This window comes from Felis catus, chromosome A2 (genome assembly GCF_018350175.1).
Source record: "Felis catus isolate Fca126 chromosome A2, F.catus_Fca126_mat1.0, whole genome shotgun sequence".
Taxonomy (NCBI): Eukaryota; Metazoa; Chordata; class Mammalia; order Carnivora; family Felidae; genus Felis; species Felis catus.
In genome coordinates, this window is record NC_058369.1 from 125,165,495 (window position 1) to 125,189,293 (window position 23,799).

General features: G+C 39.9%; 1 long non-coding RNA gene across 13 annotated transcripts in view; it reads left to right on the forward strand.

Annotated features, from left to right (window-relative positions):
• LOC111559527 overlaps positions 1–23,799 on the forward strand; it is an 81,337-nt gene that overhangs the window by 44,725 nt on the left and 12,813 nt on the right. For 6 of the 13 annotated variants that reach the window (XR_002740556.2, XR_006594379.1, XR_002740555.2 and 3 more), the window contains 3 exons: positions 2,934–3,110; positions 9,480–9,869; positions 11,593–11,731. This is a non-coding gene — a long non-coding RNA (uncharacterized LOC111559527). Of the gene's footprint in view, positions 1–2,933; positions 3,111–8,049; positions 8,179–8,652; positions 8,779–9,479; positions 9,870–10,934; positions 11,011–11,592; positions 11,732–15,950; positions 16,274–18,748; positions 18,844–23,799 lie in introns of those variants that run through there. The other 7 variants (XR_006594380.1, XR_002740560.2, XR_006594378.1 and 4 more) reach the window with 7 other exon arrangements.

Below are 23,799 nucleotides of genomic sequence, written 5' to 3' on the forward strand. Positions count from 1 at the left end.
TTTAAAAGATCTGGTTATAGTTGGGTATCAATCTCTGTTGTCCTCTAAATTTTATTGTCATTTAAAAATGGGAATATTGGGGCACTTGATAGTCGGTAGAGCATGCAAGTCTTGATCACAGAATCATTAGTTTAAGCCCCACGTTGGGCGTACAACTTACTTTTTAAAAAAGGAGATCTTAAACAAACAAACAAATAAAATGGGGTTATTTCTGTTCTTTTTTCCTTTTAAAAATGTACAATAGCAAAATTGAGATTGTTTAACCACTTTATGACATATAAAAAGCCATACATATTTACTGCAGAAAATTTGATGGGTTTTAGGTAAGTATACACCTTGGAAGCTATCACCACTATCAAGGTTGTACTCATACCCATTGCCTCCCCAAGTTTCCTCCTCCCACAAAAATGAAATTTACGGATTATATAATAACATACATAGATATTATATTTATCTAAAATACCAGTTCTGTATTCACAGAGGGATAAATTCATTTAATTAAGAAATACGGTCTCTGAGTGTTGTTTGTTCTCTGTAAATGTTAACAGATGAATTGGAATTTACATTTTGCAAGTCGATGTTTCTTACTAAGAAGCTTTGCCATCTAAAAAGCATTTCCTGTTCTGTTTCCAGTTAAAGTGTTGCAGTCTGGGGCTCTTCCCGTGATAAGCACTTTCCAATCACAGTGAACATGTTCCAGGTGGCCTTGTTTGGTTGTAAGGGACGGAGGGTAATCTCAGAATAACTCAGATAAAGAAAGCTTTATTTTACTTGGCAGGAAGCTCAGCATCATTGCACCTCATGAGAATAGGGCTGGAACTCACTCAACTGCGCGGCACCTGCTTCTCCCTGCACATCTGCTAAATGCTTCTCTCTCTACCAACTGGCATCTTCTTCCTCTGCTCTTCTTTCTTGTGTGTTACATACCGTATTTTGAATTGCTGTGCCCCCAACTCAACATCATGAAGTTTCATTTACCATCTAGCCCTATGTCTCAGGTTCAAAATTGTCTATATCTAAATTCCTAAGAATGGAATCTGACTCACCCAGCCCATCTTTCTGAGCCAGACCTCGTAAGTGATTGGCCACTGGCCAGCTTGTACGTACCTCTCTGGGTAAGAGGTTGAGCCTTGCTCCAATCAGCTGTGACAGTAGTGGGGGGGGTCATACAATATGAACATGACTTGGTTAGGCAGAGAAATTGAAAATGGAAAAGTGCATCAAAAGGAGGTAAGGTCGAGGTATAAATTTATCCGGAGATTTGCTTAGGCATGAAAACAATGTTTCTTTGTGCCTGTATCGTCTATCTGCATGGGATATCAGGACAAGTGTAGTCATCACTCACTCCTCATGACCTGCAAAGACTTAAGATCCTCCTACCAAGAGGTTTCAAGGGACTCGTGCAGAAAAAAAACAGAACCGGAACCAATGTTGACTTCCTGCCAATACAAAAACTTGCTTGAAAGTGACAGAATCTCATTTCAAACCAGCTTAAGCCAGAAGGTTTGCTGCCCACACAACCCAATTACAGAAAGAAAGGGATTACAGCTGACCTCAGAAACCCATGGAACAGGGCTCCGATGCTCTCTGTCTGCCAGGAATCTCAGTCTCCACCTCTGGCCTCTGCATCCCTCCGTGTGGGTTTCATTGTTTTCAAACCGAACTATCCTACCTAGAGCGTTTGCTCAGGGCTCTACCACATCCTTGAAGATTTGCCATCAGAGGTGAAAGAAGATTTTAAAAATCCTGGAGAAGGATGCTGATTGATGCAGCTTAGTCATAGTTCTTCAGAGAGACAGAACAAGCAGGATGCCTATACGTGTGTGTGTGTGTGTGTGTGTGTGTGTGTGCATGTATCTCCAGAGTTTTATTTTAAGGAATTGGCTCACCCAACTGTGGGTACTGACGAGTCTAACATTTGTAGGGCAGGCTGGCAGACTGGAAATTTAAGCAAGAGTTAATATTGCAGTCTTGGGAGAGGATTTCTTCTTTGGAAAACCCCGGGTTTTGCTCTAAAGGCTGATTTGACTGATTCAATGAGGCCCACCTACATTATAATCTCCTTTACTTAAAGTCAGCTGATTTTAGATATCCATCATGTCTACAAAATACCTTTATAGCTACATATAGATTTAACATACAATTTAATAACTGAGTACCATAGGTAGTCAAGTTGACACATAAAACTAATCATCACACGTGCTCATCCCTTGGTCCAAGTAATGGTGCAACAGAGGAATTGGGGACTGAGATTGGAATAGTTTGGGTCATTTTCCTACCCATATGGTGCACATAAGTGGAGGCTCAGTTAATAGAAATGGATTTAGTATATATATGAACACCTATAAACCCATTACCCACCCTCAGGGGTTTATCCATGAGTACGCCCTTTTCTTGTATTCAGGCCCTTAGTGAGTTGGATGATGTCCACTCACACTGGTGAGGGCGATCTTCTTTACTCAGCATACCAACTCAAATGTTAACCTCTTCTGGAAACACTATTATAGACACACCCCAAAGTAATGTTTTACCAGCTATCTGAGCATCCCTTAGCCCAGTCAAGTTGACACAAAACATTAACCACCACAGCAGTGATAAGTCTCAGAAGAAATTAAAAAGGAAGACTATGATGGAGAATGGCTTGTGGGGGTTGAGCAACTTAGACTGAGTGGGAGACTGCTTCCCTGGGGCATGTTTGAGTCATGATGGGAAAAACAAAAAAGAGTTTCCCAAGTAAAGATATGGAGAATCTATGGACAACCGCCTAGCCTATCTCCATTTCCATGTGAATATATATGTATATAAGCGGCTCACTCATTGTTCTGCCTCCTTGTATCTTTTTTCTTACATGTTGTCTGGACTCGCAGTTTTTTAGGAACATTAGATTTAGCTCCCATACTGATGGCATTTACTGGGTTCATTTTTTTTTAAAGTTCATACTCCTAAAGGAGATAACCCGATTGGCCCAGCTCCTGCCTCCTCAATATGCTGACCACCCAATGAGTTCACTGCTCTTGGTCATATGCACCACTTTTAGTCTGCTCAGCAATGGAAGATGTGGAGAAGATCTCATGTTCAGAACGGACTGTGCATTCAGCAGGATGGTACAGGTGAGCTGTTTTAGCTGAAGAGTGTTCTTGGGTACAAGCACCATAATTGAAATATCTGAAGTAAGCACCTACTATGTGTCTGCTACCATATTAGAGATGAATAAGACATGAAATTCACAAGTTCACATCTAGTGGGAGACTCTACATGGCATCGCTTTCAACACGAATATGTCTTGACCTCCCTAGTTGCCCCGGTGTCTCCTTTATACATTATTATCCTGTTCCCTCTTCCCTTTACTGCTTCTATGTCTGCATATCTATCCTATTCTACTGGAAATGGGATATTCTATGAATTGCTCAAAGTCAAGATCTTCTAACTTTTAGCCCAAGGCTATTTAAAGGGTAGTTTACAGACGTGCAACATTGCTTGGGACATGTGAGAAACACAAATTATTAGACTCACTGAATCAAGTTCATCAAGATATCAGACTTACTGAATTATGTTCCCTGGGGGTGGGGTCCAGGAATCTCTTTTAATATGCTCTCCAGGTGACTCAGTCACTGCCAAAGTTGGGGAATCATTGTTTTAGGCTACTCATCTTTGCCTACTCCACAATGCTGGGTATTAGTAAACTTTGGTTTGATCATTTCATTGTCCAAAACTGTCTCAGAAGAACTTCAAAGATTTTGAGTGCTCTGTTCTGGGTTGTAAGGCATCCCATCACACCAGCCAATCAGCATCTGCATTGCCCTAAGCTGATGGTTCTCAGCTGGGGATGATTTTGTCCCACAGGGGACGATGTCCATAAACATTTTTGGTTGTCACAACTTGGGTGTGGGTGACACTACTGGCATCTAGTAAGCCAAGGCCAGAGATGCTGCAAGCATCCTATACAGTGCACAGGACGGCTCCTCACAACAAAAAATTATCCAGCCAAGAATATCAATATTGTTGGGGGTGACAAACTCTGCCCTAGAGGATCCTAAACAATTGATAACCACGATGCCTCAAGATGACATTTTGACCTGTCTCCTCCTCCACTGCTCAAGTTATTAATAGCCACTTGGAAATGGCTTAGTTTGCTTGCTAGGCAGAGAAGTGTTCTGATTTTGAACTTGATTCAGCAAAAGAAACTGCCACTTGATAGTGGAACCACAATATATCACTCCACAGGCTTCCATCGTCTTCCTCTTCTTTTTTTTCTCAACATTTGGAATGTGTCAATAGCACTCCTATTAATAGTTCACATAGGCATGTTATACATTTAATAAAATGCATGGCCTTTGAAAGTCATAATGTCCCCACCAGGACTTGTATATGATACCATATAATTTTTCTTGAAACTGGGATCTGGCTTAGAGAATGACTTCAATTTGTTTTCCAGAAACATGTGACACAAATCACTATTTCACTGGCTCTGATCACCAGACCATTGCTGGCCAGCAATAAATGTTTCCCAGGCTATAAACATTTTACTACGGAAAGTTCTTATTTTTAAAAGCTATAAACTGAAACAGCAACCCTTGACAGGCAATGAAACTTACAACATTACTTGTTGAAGTTCTAATTTTTACTGTACTTTAGCAATAACACAAATAATTGGATTGAGAAAATATACGTTAAACAATGCCTGTCTTAGCATGGTCTTCCCCAAAGCAGAATCTGACGTGAAGGTTTATGATGGATGAGTAGTTTTATCTGAGAATTTGATTGCAAGGGACGAGGAAGGGATGGGGGGAAGGAGGGAAATCTCACACAAGCCTGCACCAGAAGTTGGCCACCTAATGGACGACCGGTCACTTCATAGCATGAGTCCTTGAGAAAGCCTATAAAACGTATCCCAGAATCATTGGTCTGGATAAGCAAGGGGAAAGCTTTTGTGTGCTAGCTGCTGGTCTCATCAGTCAGGGTTGTTTTACAAGATGTCTGCTTCCCCAAATATCATTTGTGAGTGGTAATTGTTCTAGAGATGCGGAAGGATAGGAACCGAGAGGGGCCTGAAACAAGAAAATATTAGGCTGCACCTGTAACGAACTTGTTTTTTTTTTTTTAATTTTTTTTTTAACGTTTATTTATTTTTGAGACAGAGAGAGACAGAGCATGAACGTGGGAGGGTCAGAGAGAGGGAGACGCAGAATCGGAAGCAGGCTCCAGGCTCTGAGCGGTCAGCACAGAGCCCGACGCGGGGCTCAAACTCACGGACCGCGAGATCATGATCTGAGCCGAAGTCGGCCGCTTAACCGACTGAGCCACCCAAGCGCCCCAAACACTCGGTCTCTCTCTCTCTCTCTCTCGAAAATAAATAAACATTAAAAAATTTTAAATTAGGTTGAGTCATATTACCCATACATATGAAATAAATATATGATGAATATATATTTGTCTGAGGCATGTCCTATACATCTATAGTATCTATGTACTTATCAATATACACCCCTGTAAGTATAGGTACATGCATGGCACACACACATGGTACTCATATACATGTGCAAATATAATTAATAAGTATATAATTCAAATAAGTATTAAGGCACACATTAAATACTTACATAATATTTTATAATGATAATAGAGATTTTCAATATTTTTCTTACCTACAGCTTTGTGTTGCCTATGAAGTATGGTCACTCTCATTAATTTGAAGAGAATTACCATTTGACATTGAAATGTATGACTGTACTTCCTTTATCTTAAGTTTACTTATTTTCAGAGAGAGAGAGGGAGGGAGGGAGGGACAGCGAGGGAGAGAGAGAGAATTGCAAGCAGGCTCCAGCTCAGTGCAGAGCCCGACACAGGGCTCAAACTCCCAAACTATGAGGTCAAGACCTGAGCCTTCAAACCAAGAGTCAGACGTTTGACGGACTGAGCCTCCCAGGTGCCCCTGGCTGTACTTCCTATTGGGAGTCCACGGCAAAGGGTGTCTTTCTAGGGGGTGTTATCTTCCTGTATTCTTTGGCTAAGATACTGAATATGGACTCTTCCTTCTGCTTAGAGTTAAAATCTGACTACTTCTGTTTAAACTCTGCCTATACAACACACTAGTTGTGACCCTGGGCAGGTTGTTTAACTTTTCTGTGCTCCAATTTCCTCACCAGTAAGATGGACACAATAATAGCACCTACTTCATGAGATTATTATGGGAACAAATTAGTTGAACTTGAAAATACTGAGGTTGGGCTTGGTTCATAGTAGTCGTTCCTAGCGTCTTAAGTAGTCATAGCTAATAAATGTTAGCATTAATTACTTTTACATGTGCATACCAAAACTATGTGGAAGGAGATGGAAGAAAAGATAGGATGGAATTAGTTGGCCTTCTTTTCTTGGGTCATTTCCCACCAATAAGCAATCTCCAATATATTCGCAAGCTGAGCAAACACTTTAAATTGCGTGCCTTTTGTTTATTTGTTTTTTAAGTACTTTGCTTCTCCTAAGTTTTGTTCAGAGATAAGCTTGTAACGTGTTTTAGGGAGCATTTTGTGTCATTTGAGAATTGCTGAGTCAGACGAGGAAGTTACTGAATGGATCAGAGCCATTTAAAATAAAAATCCAAGAACTGTTAAAGACAAACATGTGTTCAGTAACTCCTGATGAGTGGAGTGGAGCTCACACTTGCATCCATGCGGCCAGAGGACAGGGAAAGTGTCAGATAAGACAAATCAGAGATGTTCCCTACATACCTACTCATGCTAAGTCCTGCACTAAGATAGTATGTGTAAAGCTAGGTAGGAGAGTTCCTAACACAAGGAACTCACAGCCTAGTAACCCTGCTACTTTGTGTTTACACAAAAAGTATAAAACAAGTATATGAACCAAATGTATATGAACCAAAGTATATGAACCAAACCTAAAACCTGTTTTAGGTTTCAAATGAAACAAAATCAATCAATCAGTAGATGTTTTGTCTAAGTGGTCTCAGTATAACTTTAGCCAAACGAATGACTTGTACGAAAATATGATCCAAGGAGGATTATATGGGGTTTCAGAACTCGTTCTTAAGAATGTCCTGGCTCCAGTTCATTATTAGACATAGAGGGCTATCGGGAGCCATATGTAGGCTATGCTCTGCTCCTACAGAGAAGGAACAATAGTCTAGTCTTAGTTCTCGAGAATGAAGGAGGATGTGAAGAAGATCCCAGAGGGGGATGGGAAAGAGGATTGGAACGGAGTAAAAGTTCTAGGGCCCTTACAACCGAAACACTTACATTCCGTCTATCTGAGGCAAGAAACATCAAATTCACTGAGTACCTACTATGTGCCGGCTTGCCGACCTCTTTATACATTTCCAAAGTGAGATCTTTAACACTGCAGAAGGTTAAGTCAGCAATCTTTAAGAGATCGATAAGATAATACAATAAGTAGAGCGGAATTGTAACCCCTGCTTGCCCAACATTCACATCATGAGATTGCCTTTTCTGTAGGCGTGAAAGAGTGAACACCAGCTTGCCAAATACGCGACAGCCTTTTAGATCCAGCTGGTCAATGACAGGGTGAGGCCATCAGCAGTGACTTGGGGTCAGCCATTTTTTGAGCCCTGACACTGACAAAAAAATGTGCTCGACGTACCTTGAGCTTGACAGGGCACGCAAAACAGCTGAAACCAATTAGAGACATAAACTAGGATTTTCTGGCCAACTCCAAAATAAATAAATTGTATGCATAGCCATCCACAACTTGGAGTGGGAACCATTTATTGAATCAAGTAATTGCCTCTCAGTGTCTGTAGCAAGTTAACTACCTAAGGAAAATGAGACAAAAAACACCCTGAATGAAATGCATCTGTTTATCCCATCAAGCAGACTTTTAATTGTATGTCCCTCTGCCAAATTTCTTTGACATTTAAAGGTTGGTGGTCAAGTCTATACTTAAGACTCATGTTGACAAAAGCTTACATAAGACAAAGAAATGAACTACTAATGGTAAATAATGTTAAGAGAAAACAGAAGAGTGGGGATAATGCAGTGCATATTCTCTCTGTCTTCTATATAATATTGGGCCAAGCCCACAATGCCTTCTTTCCAGAAGTACTGGGGAGGGAACAGAGATGTTTCATCGGAATCCTAGTCTGTCACTGCTCTGCAACCTTGGGGAGACCCTCAACCTCTCTGCTCCAACTTGCCTCATTCAGAGGTAATTAGTAGTCATTTGTACACTTTGTACATGGCAGAAATTTTTACGTGCATAACCTCATTTACTTACTGTATGCATTCTCCCACAAATCCTGTCACGATGATGATACTGTCCCTGCATCTCAGGTAAAGAAACTAAGGTTTAGAGAATTTTTTGCTCCAGGTTATGACGAGAACCCAGGTCAACCAACCTCAAATTCCATGCACTGCCCATCAGAGTGTGTTGGTTCTCCCCACTCTGATAAAATCCAGTTTTTCTCATTTCAAAGTAAGGAGCAATCAGCTGTTAAGACTGTCCAAACTTGACTTTCTTCTTAGTGAACTTTGCTCCACCAGCATCAGTCAACTATTTTGATTTAATTCCCACCCCCCACCCCCCCCCCCCGCCATGACCACCATGATATGGAACATTACAGCCTTTGATTCTATGTTCTAAACTTTCTCTTTTTTTCCATTCTGCACCCCACGGCCTTAGTTCTGAGACTGTCTCCTAGATCTGTACAAGAGTCTTTCCTGGCCACTGCTCCTTCCACAACCTCCTCTAATCTATTCTCTTCATGCTGCTGACTGCTTGGCTTTCTGGATTGGGACTCTGTCTGCTGTGAGAAACCCCTGAATTACTTTCCTCCACCCTCCCAAGGCAGGTGTCACACAGCCACTTGTCATCTCCTCCCAGCCCCAACAATAAGTCAGCTGCCCCCAGTTCTCCAGGCATCCTGTGCTTCTCCATGCCTCTGGGTGGTTATCTCTGCCTGGAACCCTGGTGTCCCTTTATCCAAGAACGGACTTCATCCTTGAAATCTCAGCTAGTCCTCAGGATGTTCTTTCCCCTCATTCTCCTCCTTACTAGCACCCCATCTCTCCTTCTGCACGGATCTATTACAGGCCCAAGATTGTCAATTCACAAGGGTTACAGCGAAGGGTTCCCTGAAATTGATAAACAAGGGAAGAAAAATGATTCTCTGGGAGTTAGACCTCAAAACCAACACATAAAGGATCAAAGCAGCGAAGTGCAAAGTCATCTTAAGGAAACAAAATATTTCCCAAGCTTGGAAGATTAGGCTATAATAAATCTGAAACCCTAGGGGCAGGATTTGCTTCAGAATTCAGATTGTTTTTTGTGATACAAGACAGATACCACATGTTATATAATACCCTTAGCATAATGCACCATGAACATTTTCAATATTTGTGTAATGGAAGTATGAGCCTCACACTAGGAACATAAATGAAGATTATGAATAGCTTCATGTTATTTCAGGTCATAGTCTCCCTAAACTTCCTACAACTTTTGTTTTTCAGAGATTTTGGTATTTCAGAATTGCGGATAATGGAATGCGGATGTGAATATCTCTAAAGAAAGAAAGACTCAATCATGGAAGGGAGAAGTGAGCCATGGAAGTGTAGAAAAGGGAGAAGCGTGGAGAACATGTGAGCAGTGACCAAACACTACCCAGCAAGAGGCAGGATTTACTATATTCTGATTCCATTGTCAAGGCCAGCGTTGTAGAAAGAAAGAAAGAAGTGCTGAGCTCTCTCAACTGAGATCACTAAACAGTTGGCTCATTTGAACAGTATTTTTCTACTTTTGTACTCCCCAAGCCACTGGACAATTATCAATCTTGGCATATATAAAATATCTGCAGAAGAGAATAATCTTTTCACAACTTTGGGTTCCTACTTCTGTAATAGGTATGTATGTGTATATACATAAATATATATGTATATGTTAAATGAATACTCTGACCCTGTGGTTTTACATATCAGTCCAGCCCTGGGAGATATATTCCTCCCTCTGTTTATTCATTTATTTGTCAATTATGTACTAAGCGCCTTGATGAGCAGTTGACTCAAAGCCTAGCCTTGGACCACACACAGAAATCTGCTGATGTAATGGATGTGACTGCCCTGTGAGGTTTGCTAAGAGTCATGCTGCTGGCGTTTCCGTAACATTTCAGGCTTAGCCTCCCTGGGTGGAGGCACCTGGGAAGTTTCGTCTGCTATTTAACTTTCTACAGTAATCACATTTATTTTCTTTATAATAGGTTAGTAATTATTTCCCATTTTTCAAAGTGCAAGTAATGTTACTTTTTGTGAAAGTGTCCTTAACTAAGAATTGATTTGATCTTCACTTCTGCCTTCCCTGGACTGTCAAGAAAACAAAACTCGAAACCTTATGTAGTCCACGGTGTCATTGTAGAGGGTTCAGGAGATGAGGGGAGGGGTTTGGCAGTCTGACTTCCAAACCCAAGAATTAAAGATCCCTGTTTGTTATCACTGTCACCACCATATAATGCCACTGTCCCTCTGACTTTTCATTGTCTCTCGGCTGACTGCCAAGGCTTGTGAGGTCCCACGCAGGAGGATGGGTTTCCATTAAGAACATTCTCATTCCTCTTATTTAGGAAGCCAAGTCTGGGACACCAAGTGCCCAGTCCTTGAAGAACCCACCCACTCACTAGCCATTTAGTCCAAAGTCTCTTAGACTGGATGGAAAAGAAGTTGTAATCTCCTTTGCTCATCTTAATGCTAAGGAGCTACTTTTCTTTGAAATCCTTAAAAACACAAATTTCCCCACCTACCACCCTTGGAAAAGAAATCCAAATTCTCTCAAGGGATCTAGAAGCCTCAAAGACTCAGGGAAATTTCTATATTCAAACATGATCTATTCTTTTCATGTCTTAGGGGAAATAAACCTGAAAAGAGTATTTAACTTATTTATTTGCCTGGAAATATTATTTCTATTTATGATCCCAGCAGTAAACATCTGGCATAGTCAAATCAGGATAATTTGAAGAAGACAATTACAGGACTGTTTACAAAGGTATATCCGGTATGTTGGGAAATTACAAGCTGCATTAGTTATTTATTGCTGCATAACAAATTGCCTCCCAAGCTAGAAGCTCAAAACAAGTATTTATTACCTCACAGTTTCTGTGGTCAGGAACTCAGGCACAGCTTAGGTAGTTATCTGCGGCTCAAGGTCTCTTGTGAGATTACAGTCAAGCTATTAGCTAGTACTGTGGTCTCATCTGAAAACTTGACTGGGGACAAACAGGTTCCTTTCAAACTCACATAGTTGTGGACAGGCCTTGCTTCCATGTTATGACGGCATAAGGCTGTTCTGGGGCATAACAGTTGGCTTCCCCCAGGCATGTGATTCAAGTGAGAATGGCCAAGATAGAATTCACAGCCTTTTCATAACTTCATCTCAAAAGTGTCATCTTAGCTCTCCTGTGTATTCTGGTAGAAGTGAGTCAATAAATCCAGCCCACATTTAAGAAGAGGGGATTATACAAGGGTGTGATTACTGGGAAACAGAATCCCTGGGAACCATCTTGGAGGCTGCCTACCCCAATGAATGGATTGTGAAGTCTTCCAGGGTTAGTTACAGATGAACTGTTTTCATCCCCAGGGCAAAGAGGCAAGGGCAGAGAGCAGTCTACATAACTTGGAAGGATAGTGTCGTGTGGAGAGGGCAGACTTGAGAGACATTGTGCCCTTGGGTCAACGGAACAGACACCTCCAGGTGACCCCAGAGAGAGGAAGCAGAGGTAATAAATACCTTGACTTCTTTCTTTTCTCTCCTTCCATCTCTTGGTGGGCCACTAGACTAGCAGAACCCAATCAGATGCCATGAAGCAAGGGAGCACATTGATGTGGTCCATACAAGTCAGCCTGCCAGAGCAGAGAGTGCGTCTGGATGGGTAAATAGCAAATATTGTCACATTATGCTCTAGTAGCTCGCAAATTTCCCATCAAGGACTTTCACATTCTGGGGAATCTTTATTTAAAAGGTTCACTTGAAGGGCACCTGGGTGGCTCAGTGGGTTGAGTGTCCAACTCTTGATTTCGGCTCAGGTCATGATCTCAGGGTTCCTGCTCTGAGTTCCTGCTAAGTTTGAGCCCTGCATCTGGCTCCATACTGACAGTGTGGGGCCTGCTTAGGATTCTTTCTTTCTCCCTCTCTCTCTGGACCTCCCCCATGCTCGCTCACACACACACACACACACACACTCTCTCTCTCTCTCTCTCTCTCTCTCTCTTTCTCTCTAAATAAATAAATAAATAAGCAAAAAAGGTTCATTTGAATTATTATTTGTTTTTGAAGCCTGATTGATCTTAACAACTACATTACAGATTTTTAGTCAGTGAGGAAAGGCTCACCTTTGTCTTTGAATACCCTGCATAACTTTGCCTGTGCCGAACAAGGACTCTTAAAAATCACCGCCATAGTATTTGAGAGCTGGAAAGATCCTTAGATATTATTTAGTAAACACTCATTTTAGGGATGAGAAAATTGCTGAGATGTTAACTGGATTGCTTAAGATCACACAATGCTAAGCCCACATGTCCCAACACTATCTATAATTTACTAATTCCTGAATAGTAATGATAATGACGATAGCAAATTGCAAGTGCACAACATTTTCAAGTTTACAAAGAGCTTCCACCCACATCATCTTATTTGAATCTCACAATAATCCTGAGATACTGGGAAGGTAGATGTTATTATTTCCAATTTACGAGTAAGAAAGTGACCTACATAGATATTAGCTATTTTCAGCAGAGCAAAAAGTGATATAATAGGCATCAAAAACAATCCAGACACTTGAGGCTTTTGGGATTCACCTGTTCAGTCTCATCAGATAGATTCATCTCTTCTAATTGACTAAGACAGGCTACGAAATGAGGGGCTGCTCATTGAGAAACCAAGGTTGGACCTTCCTATATGAAGATGGTTAGTGCAGACTGAGTAGATCTCAGGGAACATTCTAAGAAGAGAAAGGCAGTAAAGCAGCCCCACTAAGGGCCTTCCTTGTCTACCACTGAAGGAGCCGTTCCTGGGCTTCCTGGTGACATCCCTATAGCATTCTCCAAGAAATGGAGCTTCTATCTTTCAGGAGAATCTACACAATGAGCATTCACATAGGAAAAACCCAGGGGGCAAGAGGAGGGTCTTCGGTAGACTTGGGTAGACTAGGTGGAATGTGAAGCCTATACTACTTTGCTAGTTATTATTGTTATGTAACAATTCCCCAAACTTAGTAGGCTTTAAGACAACAACCCTTCATATTACAGCTCACAATTTCATGGGTCAAGAATTCAGTCAAAATTCTGCTGGGCTATTCTTTTGTTTCACATGGTCATGACAGGGCTGCTCCAGTGATATTCAGCTGGTCTGGTCGGGGAGGGTCAAGAGACTTCAGTCACACAGCAAGGGTTTTGGTGAGGGTGTCTTGAAAGCTTAGCTCACCTCTGCCTCTCTGTAGCTTCGGGGCCCTCTAGGAGATTTCTCCAATAGGGTAGTTGAGTTTTATACATTCCCACTCACCTTCTGAAGACTTAGAAAGCAGTTTTAGCCTTTTCTTCAAGGCTAGCTCCAGAACTGACGTAGCATTAGTTTGGCTGTCCAGTTTTGGTCAGTGAAGTCAAGGAGTGGTTCAACAGATCTCACCACTTGGTGGGAAAAGAGACAAAGGTTTATTGCCATCTTTAACCTGGCATAATTCTCACACAAACTTCTCTCATTTCCCCACTGTTTTTCATGCTTGCTCCCCATTACAACGTTTTTACAATTATAATCTGAAGGAAATATTAAGGACATGGGCTGGAAGTAGTTTTCAACCTGGGGAACATATATTTGATGATGCAAATTGCAACATCACTTGGGGAGACAGGTTGGGATCATTGATCTCTGTAGTGTGACTGGCATGTGTCTTGCTTCACCAACCTGGGTTTAAATGACAGAATGTATTCATAACATTAAATAAGGTGTTCTTGATTCTCCTAACCACCTACTTGTCTTGCAATTGTTTACAGATTTCTCCCTCCCAGATATATATTTTTTTAATTTTTTAAGGTTTTATTTATTTTTGAGACAGAGAGAGACAGAGCATGAGCAGGGGAGGGGCAGAGAGAGAAAGGGAGACACAGAATCCGAAGCAGACTCCAGGCCCTGAGCCGTCAGCACAGAGCCTGATGCGGGGCTCGAACTCACGGACTGTGAGATCATGACCTGAGCTGAAGTCGGATGCTTACCCAACTGAGTCACCCAGGCGCCCCCCTCCCAGATATTTTAAGAGTCCCCAGGCCTGCTTCCCTATGTTTGATGCTCACATCTCTGTGCCAGGAGCTGGGGTTTGTCCCTCTGAACAGGATTCTGCAGGAGAGGCTACTGCTGCTCTGTCTCTGGTCTCAGTTCTTATTCACCTCCATTCGCCACCTGCCATGGCATCTTGGGACACATTATTAAGGAAATTCATTGCTATCATTTCAATTCCCATGGTGCTGTGAGAGAATGATCCTCCCTCTCCAAGTACAAAGGACAAAGGTTCCTCATTTTTTATTCTCATACAAGTTGGGTCCCACTGAGAAGTTGCCCAAGTGCCCAGTATTGTCATACATTTTATTCACCTACACAGAGCCAGGTACCGCAGAGTCACTGAGGTAGCCAGGGAAGCTGGCATTGGATAAGTTCCAGCACCTGCCTGGCCGCATGTCATATCTAGATCCCCAATCCAGCCCTTTGCTCAGACAATCGTGCTACCTATGGGACAAAGTATAAATCTCCCTTTTTCTTACGGTATCTTCTCTCCCAGGGTTGCCATGGGCCAGCTCCCCTCCTGGATTCTGCTAGAACTGGCCATCCCCACTTTCCTATTCCCCTCCCTGTGATTTACCATGTAGGTCTCCATGTGTTCATAGGGTTCTTGACCTTTTTTTTTCTTTAGTTCTCCCTGGGGACTTCTCTCAGGCCCTTAATAAATGTAAACAGATACATGATATGTGTATGCATGTTTGGGGGTGAGATGTAGGGTCTAAACCTTTTTAACAGAAGCATCTTTGCTCCAGTGCCTGTCACCCAAGAACTCTGGATTCTTGGGTTCTAGTCAAACCATATATTTCCCTATTTTCTCTGCCTTCCCCTTGCCTACAAACGTAATTTGGGAGAAAAACAAATTCCGAAAATATCCCAGGTGTAGAGATGTGCTCTTTCCTCTTTATCCCTCAAGGGACTAAACCAAATTGGCTGTCCCCCTGAGTCAATTCTGATTGGTTGGTTATGAACACAGATGGGTCCCCTTTGCTGCTTCTGCCCAGCCTGGGGTGGAAAAAGGGGTACAGGGGAGGAATTGTAGGATTAGGAGCTACCACCACATCTAAGCATAATCACAGCACCTTGGGGTCCAGAGAATGTACCAAGAACATGAGTTAGCAGGTGACCTTGGCCCCTGTTACTTCTCTCCCACACATGGAGAGAGCATGAGAAGGGGCCCTAGCACACTGTAAACAGGCTTCTAATGCCAGTAGCCTGATAAATTTTATAAATAAAACCAGAGAATTCTGATTATGCATGAATCATCTGCATCTGATTTGTTTCATCAATATGTCAGTCCATGAGTTAGCTTTCCACGTTTTCAAACTTTCATAGCACTGTAAATGCACTCAGTATCAGAAACTCTGGCATTCAGCACCCCACGTCCCTTTTGCCTTGTGTTTATTTTGGTATCTTGCCCCAGCAACATCCTCTCTCACCTACGAGTCACTCAACCTTGTGCAAACATCCCATCTTGGATGGGATTCTGCAGAACTCCCCGGCCGGAAAGGAAGGAAAGAAGGGGAAGCTGGTGGTAGTTTGAAAAGAAATACAAAGGTCTTTAAAACAACCTTGCCATAGTCCTCCCCGAAACCCCCTACTGTCCACTTGCTGAATATTCATTCCCTAGTAGGTTCCAATGAAACTTATCAATGTTGTTTTTATTTTTTTAGAAACAAAACAAATTATGTTCTTCCTTGTTATCAATACATGTTTGCAACAGGAATTGTGGGATTTCCAGATAAGCAAATGGAAAATGAAGAAAATATCAATATATAAATTTTATTAACATTTTGGTAAATGTTCTTCCATGTTTTTTTTATGTAAATAACTATGACTACATATGGTCCACACCATATACATTTTGTAATGAGCCTTTTCATTTGATAGACTGCCTGAGTATCTTGTGTTTATGTAAATAATCTTTAAGATCATCATTTAAAATTGATGTATAGTATTTCATTTTATGAAATAAATACACCATTTATAATCACCATAGATTATTTCACTACTTACGTACTGATAAAAATTTAGGTTGTTTTTATTTTTATACTCTTAAAAAATCCTATGTGGAAAATGTTTATAAATACATCTAAAAATACATGCATCCACTTTTTCTTAAAACTAACCCCAGTTTCTTAAAACTCCTACCTGTGCTACTATTGAGTCCTAGAGTTTGCACATTTTTAGGAATTTTGATATGTAGTCTGAGTTCCCCTTAAAAGCAGGTTCTGTTTTTTTCTTAGGTAATAATAGTATATACAATGCTCACATGGGCTTAAGGAACTTCATAGCAGTTATCAAACAGGTTCTCTTGCACAAATATCTCTTTAACAATGCTTGAAGAGACTCTTTAACTTTAGGAATTTATAATAGAACAAAAAGATTAATTGCCAGAGTGGGACTCATATGAAGTTTACTATAGCAATTAAGCAGTCATACAAATTAAGAGATGTATTTTTAAATATTTATTATATATATTTTAATCTTATAATGATAATATATGATTACTGTAGAAGATTATTTTATGTATACAGGAAATTATGTTAAATTTACTCATAAGCCCATCATGCCTAGAAGACCGCTGTTCAGATCAGATACATGAACTACACATCTTTTATATTTAGCCTTCTAGTTTGCTCTTTTTCATTCAATGCTTTAGCAGTAGCATTTTGTCACATCGTCAACTCCATTTGAAAACATGCCGTTGATTGCCAGAAATCATATAAAAACGACTCTATGGAAAATACCATAATTAAAAAAATCTTTCTCTTACTCTTGGACATCAGGAATGTCTAGAAATTTATCATAAATATCGCTGGGATGAACATCTTCGTACACTGGTCTTTTTTCAGGTCTATGATTATAGCTTTCACCTTGGGTGAAATTATAGGATCAAAGACATGCTGTTTTAAAAATCTCTTGAGGGGCGCCTGGGTGGCGCAGTCGGTTAAGCGTCCGACTTTAGCCAGGTCACGATCTCGCGCTCCGTGAGTTCGAGCCCCGCGTCAGGCTCTGGGCTGATGGCTCGGAGCCTGGAGCCTGTTTCCGATTCTGTGTCTCCCTCTCTCTCTGCCCCTCCCCCGTTCATGCTCTGTCTCTCTCTGTCCCAAAAATAAATAAACATTGAAAAAAAAAAATCTTTAAAAATCTCTTGAAATACTCATTTAAATTTTTTTTCAGAAAGGTATTACTAATTCACTAAATTGCTTTCCAACAAGGTTTGATCAATTTATACTCCCAACCTCACTGGTGGGTCAACCGCACACAGTTGAATACCCTTGTACTCGTAAATCCAGTACCTCTGCTAGCAAAAAAAAAAAAAAAAAAAATTTTTGTTTTAATTAGTATTTTTTATTCATACGGATATTGAAAATTTATTTCAAATAAATGTTTCTTTTAAATTATTGGTCAGATTTTTGGCATATAAGCAAATACAATGATCAGTCATATACCCATTGTTTAGATTCAACAATGGCCAACATTTTATCCTTATGTGCTTTATCTACTCTCATGAATGTTCCAAGGTCCTTCATCACAATTCCCCATTAGCCTGAGTTCAGGGCCACCAGATCTCAAGTCCGTTTGCAATGTTTTCCTAGCCAGGTGTGACCGTCTCCTTCTGGGGGATGCCTGGTTGATACGTATGACACGTTCAACCTCCTTCTATGTAGTCCCTGTCCAACTGGATACTGAGGGGAGTGGTCTGGAGTAGTCTGTGCTGTTTTGGGATTTATTTCCCAGCCTCAACGTCAACTGACCTGTGGTTTCAGCATCCTCGTCATGCTGTAGAAGCGGGCCCTGCGTGACTCTATTTGTTCTCAATGTTGATTTTTCAAGAATGTGAGAAAAGGTCAAAATTTAAGCAGCCACTATTTTCCTATGAGAACCTGGAAACTAAGATCTTTTTACGGGTTCTTAAACGTCCTTTGCACATGAAGAGGATTGGCCAGACGTAACAAATAGGATTGTGCTTATTGTCTCCTTTTACATTTTGCTAAAATTTTAAGCCATCAGCTTTTTAAATGTTTATGTCAAATTAATGAGCACTTTTTTTGTGACATTTTCCAGTTTTTACATTGTGGGAGTAAGCATTTCCTATTCAGAGATTGCATAAATATTTGGCTGTAGTATCTGCTGATTTTTATCTATCTGTATTATTTTTAATCATTTAAAGTATCTGCAGTACGTTTGGTCTACAGAGCAGAGTGATAATCTTTAGAGTTTTTTTCCCCCAAGTAGGTATTTTTTCACACACTTGTAAAATAAACAATTGTTTCTTCAGTGACTTATGATAATCTTTTTACTGTATATGAAGTTCTTATCAATGTGTATCAGGTCTATTTCAGGGACATGCATTGTGTTGCAAAGTTATTGATTATGGCATTGTTTATAATAGTGTAAAGGGGGGAACTTCGGTTTTAGCTAAGTAATTATGTTATAGATACATAATGTTAATACTCTATTACAGTTGGTTTGCACGCTCAGGAGTTCTTTGGTGCAATCTGAAACTGGTCCGGATGCAGAGCGCAATCTCCCCAATTGCCTGGGCCCAGCTTGCAGTCGGTCAGTCAGAGCTCGTATCCTCTCTGTTACTTCCTCCCATAGTTACAAAGGTGATGTTATTGACGCATATGTACTGATATAGAAAGTTGTTTGCATTACATTGTCAGAGAACAAATGTAGGTTTTATATTCATGTCTACATGCCTGTAGGTATAACTATAAATTTTAAAACATTTATTTTTGAATATTAATACACACTGGCAAATATCTGGAAGAATACTTCCACATTGAAACTATTAGGATCTTTGAGAGTTGAAGTTCTGGTTACAATATTATTTCCTTTTGCTTATTCATCTGTATTTCTTGATTTTTTCTAAACAAATATGCAATACTCTGAAAACAATCTTATTTTGATTTCAGTTGCTTACATTTAAATGGATTAACATTTTGTTTAAGTTTTATTCCAGTTTATAGGATTAGATTTTGCTTTTGACATTTTAATAAATCACATTTAATTAATCTCTGAATCCAAGGGAGGGTTTTTACCTAAGGGCTATTTTTTTTGTTTAACAGTAGAGTCATTATGGTAATGAGAAGTGGTAATTCGTGATGAAATCATCTATTTTATAGCCCTATCTTGGTTGATGTATCCTCACCACTTTCAAGTGAAATAGACACAGACCATCAACTGCCCATGGGTTTGGGGTGACTTGACTCCTATGGAGTTTTCTGATAAGCCCGGTGCTGGCCTCTTGACTTCCTCACAGGACAGGCACCCAGTTTTCTGATTGCAACAAGTTCCTTTTTTTGGATTTTTCTTTTCTTTTCTTTTTTTTAAATCTATTTCTCTATCTGTGGAGGCATCTTTTGAAGAATATTTTTTGAAGGTAAATCCCTGCATAGGCTAAGACTATCCTGTCGTCTTCACCTAAGAAAAAGAAACTTAGTTATGTAAATACTTCTTCAGACACAACCTTTCTCCTTCAAAGTTCTGTAGCCCCTGTAGTATTGTCTTCCAGTGAGGTTGGCTCTGTTTTTAGAAAACCTGTAATTTCTGCCTGGAAGCTCCTAAGAGTTTTTAAAATTACTCCCTTTAAAAAAAATTTTTTTATGTTTATTCATTTTTGAAAGACAGAGAGAGACAGAACACAAGCAGGGGTGGGGCAGAGAGAGAGGGGGACACAGAATCTGAAGCAGGCTCCAGGCTCTGAGCTGTCTGTCAGCACAGAGCCTGATGCGGGGCTCGAACTCACAAACCGTGAGATCATGACCTGAGCTGAAGTTGGATGCTCAACCGACTGAGCCACCCAGGCGCCTCTAAAATTACTCTATTTTATTCAAATACTCGGCTAGTATATATTTAGGCGTGCATCGATTTTCTTCAGTTTAGTCTGGTACATGCTTAATACTTTCTGTTTGCATATAACAGAATTGGATTTTTTTGGGGGGGAGGTTCTTTTTCTTGATGAATTTTGTCTAATTATGTGCTTATTGCTTCTTTTGCAATGTCCTGTTAGATCCTGAATTAACACCTATAAGTCTATATCGAATCTGTAGTTTTTGTTGGCTGCTGTTACTTTCATTGGTTTTGTCTTCCACTTGGGATCTTACCACTTTCCTTGCTTTGTCCTTCCTGCATTCTTAGAGAACAGTTCCGGCTGTCTTCTGTTTCAACGATTACCTTGTCCTCAGTATCAATTCTACCCTCTACTAGCTGTAATGGTGCTTTTACGGCTTCCTGCTACATATTTACTTCTCTGCCATTAATTCTTTATAGGATCCAGCTCATTTTTTCTATATACTTCATTGCATTTTAATCTTAGTGTGTGGCTTTTTAACCTCTCTTTTCATATGACTGTGTTTTCACCAAAGTCAAGGTTTTTCGATAATATTGAGGAGGTGAAACTTTCCCGCATTCCCATTCTGGTTCCAGTGAGGAATCACATGAGGGATTTTCTCTTAAGTCTTTAGAATGAATTCTGCTTTTTCCTTTTACTGCTTTTTGTTTGTTTTTTGTTTGTTTGCTGGTAAGCTCCATTTTTCTGTGGTTAATTTACTCATGCTTGTATATGAGGTTTATCCCCTCTTGGAGCTTCCTGCAGAGAGGGTAATTGTTCTTAGCCCTAACATCTGTTTGCTTACGTGCCACTTGCATACTGCCCTTGGTTCTACTGCTGGATGGAAGACTGATGGCCCAGTTTCTAGTCTAATTCCTGATATCCAGCTGTCTTTGTGTTTTATAGTAGTTCTAAAATGAGGTGAAAAATTCTTCTAGACCACAGATTATAAATAGTTACACCATAGGCTACAGAGATGTGTTATTGGATTAGCACAGTATTTTCAGTGTGTTCTATTTAAAAAATATTTGACATCTTTTAAACTTGTTTTATTGTGGTATAGCTTGCGCAAAGGGTGCACACCTTAAGGGCACAACTTTTTGGATTTTGACATTTAGGTATACCAGCTTCATCACTACCCAGACTTCTCTCCTCGGCAGGAACCTTTGATCTGACATTTTTCTTTGTCAGTTTTTTGCCTGATCTTGAACTTCATGAAATTGGACTCATATAGCATGTCCACTTTTGTGTCTGGCTCCTTTAATTCATCATTACGACTGGGAGATTCACCCGTGTCGGAACATATAAAAATAGTGTGTTCTTTTTATTTTATTGTTGTGTAATATTTTGTATGGATATATCACAATTTATTTATCTCTCCTACTGCTGATAGGCATTTAGATTGTTTCCAAATGGTGCTCTTATGAAAAAAGATGCTATGAACATTCTTGTACACGTCTCTTGTTTGATTTACCTCTCATTTCTTTTGAGTATAGACTTGGGAGAATTGCTGGATTGAGAGTAGGTGAGCACAGTAAATTATTTTTTAATACAACTTACTATTTTGAGATAATTACAGATCCAGATGCATTTGTAAGAAGTAATAGAGAGAAATCCTAAATACACTTTTACCCAGCTTCCCCCAATGGTAACACATTCCAAAAGTATAATACCACAACAGGGATATTGTCACTGACACAGTCAAGATATAGAAAATTTCTGTCACTGCAACGATTCCTCATGTTGCCCTTTGTAGCTACAGCAACTTCCCTTCCTAACCTCCCAGAACTATTAATCTGCATTGCTATAATTTTGTGACTTTGAGAATATTATATTAAAGGGTATATAACCTATTAGGACTGGCATGTTTTAATTCAGCATAATTCTCCAGAGATTCATCCAAGTGGTTGTGCTTATGAATAATTTGTCCCTTTTTTACTGCTGAGAAGTACTCCTTGGTATGGAAGTCCCGTAGTTCATTAACCATTCACTCATTGAAGGACATCTGGGTTGTTTCCAATTTCTGGCTATTATCAATAAAGCTGTTATGAACATTTGTATACAGGTTTTTGGGTGAACATAAGATTTATTTCTCCGGGATAAATGCCCAGTAGTACAATCACGGGGTCATGTGGTACTTGCATGTTTAGTTTACGAAGAAACTGCCAAACTATTTTCCATAGTAGTCGTGTCATTTCACATTCTCATCAGCAATGCATGAGTGATCTAATTTCTGCACATCCTTGCCAGCATTTGATGCTGTCATTATTTTTTATTTGATCTATTCTGGTAGACGTTTAGCAATATCTCATTGTGGTTTTAATGTGAATTTCTCTAATGGCTAATGACATTGAACATCTTTTCATGTGCTTCTGTGCCATCTGCACATCCTCTTCATTGAGATGTCCTTTCATGTCTTTTGGCCATTTTCTAATGGGACTGTTTTTCATATTGTTGCTGTTGTTTGAGAATTCTAAATACTAGTCCTTTCTCATATATATGGCTTGCAAATATTTTATCCCGCTCTGTGACTTATCTTTTTATCCTCTTAGCAGGGAACTTCACAGAGCGAAAGTTGTTAATATTAATAAAGCCTAATTTACGGATTTTCCCCTGATGGATCATGCTTTTGGTGTCAAGTCAAATAATTATTTGCCTAGCCCTAGGTCATGATGAAAAATTTTATCCTATTTGTAAATAAAAATTTTACGCTTAAATCAGTGATTCATTTTGAGTTAATTTTTGTATTAGGTGTGAGCTGTAGATAGAACCTAAATTTGTCACCTAAGGATGTCCCAACAGCTCCGTAATATTTATTTAGAAATTATCATTCCTTGGCTAGAATTAACAACACAAGAAACAACAGGTGTTGATGAGGATGCAGAGAAAGGGGAACCCTCTTGCACTATTGGTGGGAATGCAAACTGGTGCAGCCTCTCTGGAGAACAGTATGGAGGTTCCTCAGGAAACTAAAAATAGAACTACCCTACAATCCAGCAATTGGGCTATTATGTATTCACCAAAAGGATACAAAAATACAGATTCAGAGGGGACACATGCACCCCAATGTTTATAGCAGCATTATCAACAATAGCCAAACTAGGGAGAGAGCCCAAATGACCATTGAATGATGAATAGATAAAGGAGATGTGGTATATAGACACAATGGAATATTACTCAAGCATCAAAAAGAATAAAATCTTACATTTGCAATGACATGGATGGAGCTAGAATGTATTGTGCTGAGTGAAATAAGTCAGGCAGAGAAAGACAAACAGCATATGATCTCCCTCATATGTGCAACTGAAAAAACAAAAAAAGATGAACATATGATAAAGGGCAGAATCAAGAGAAGAAAGGGAAACAAACCACAAGAGGCTCTTAATGATAGAGAACAAGCAATGGGTTGACAGAGGGAGATGGGTGGGAGATGGTCTAAATGGGTGATGAGCTCTAAGGAGAGCACTTGTGATGAGCACTGGGTGTTGCATGGAAGTGATGAATCACTAAATTCTACTCCTGAAACTGAACCAATATTACACTCTATGTTAACTGACTACAATTTCAAAAATAAAATAAACTGAAACCTTGAAAAAAATAAAATAAATAAAAATAACAATTATCATTCCTCCATCGAATTGCTTTTGCAACTTTGTCAAAAGCCTATTGAAAATATTTTC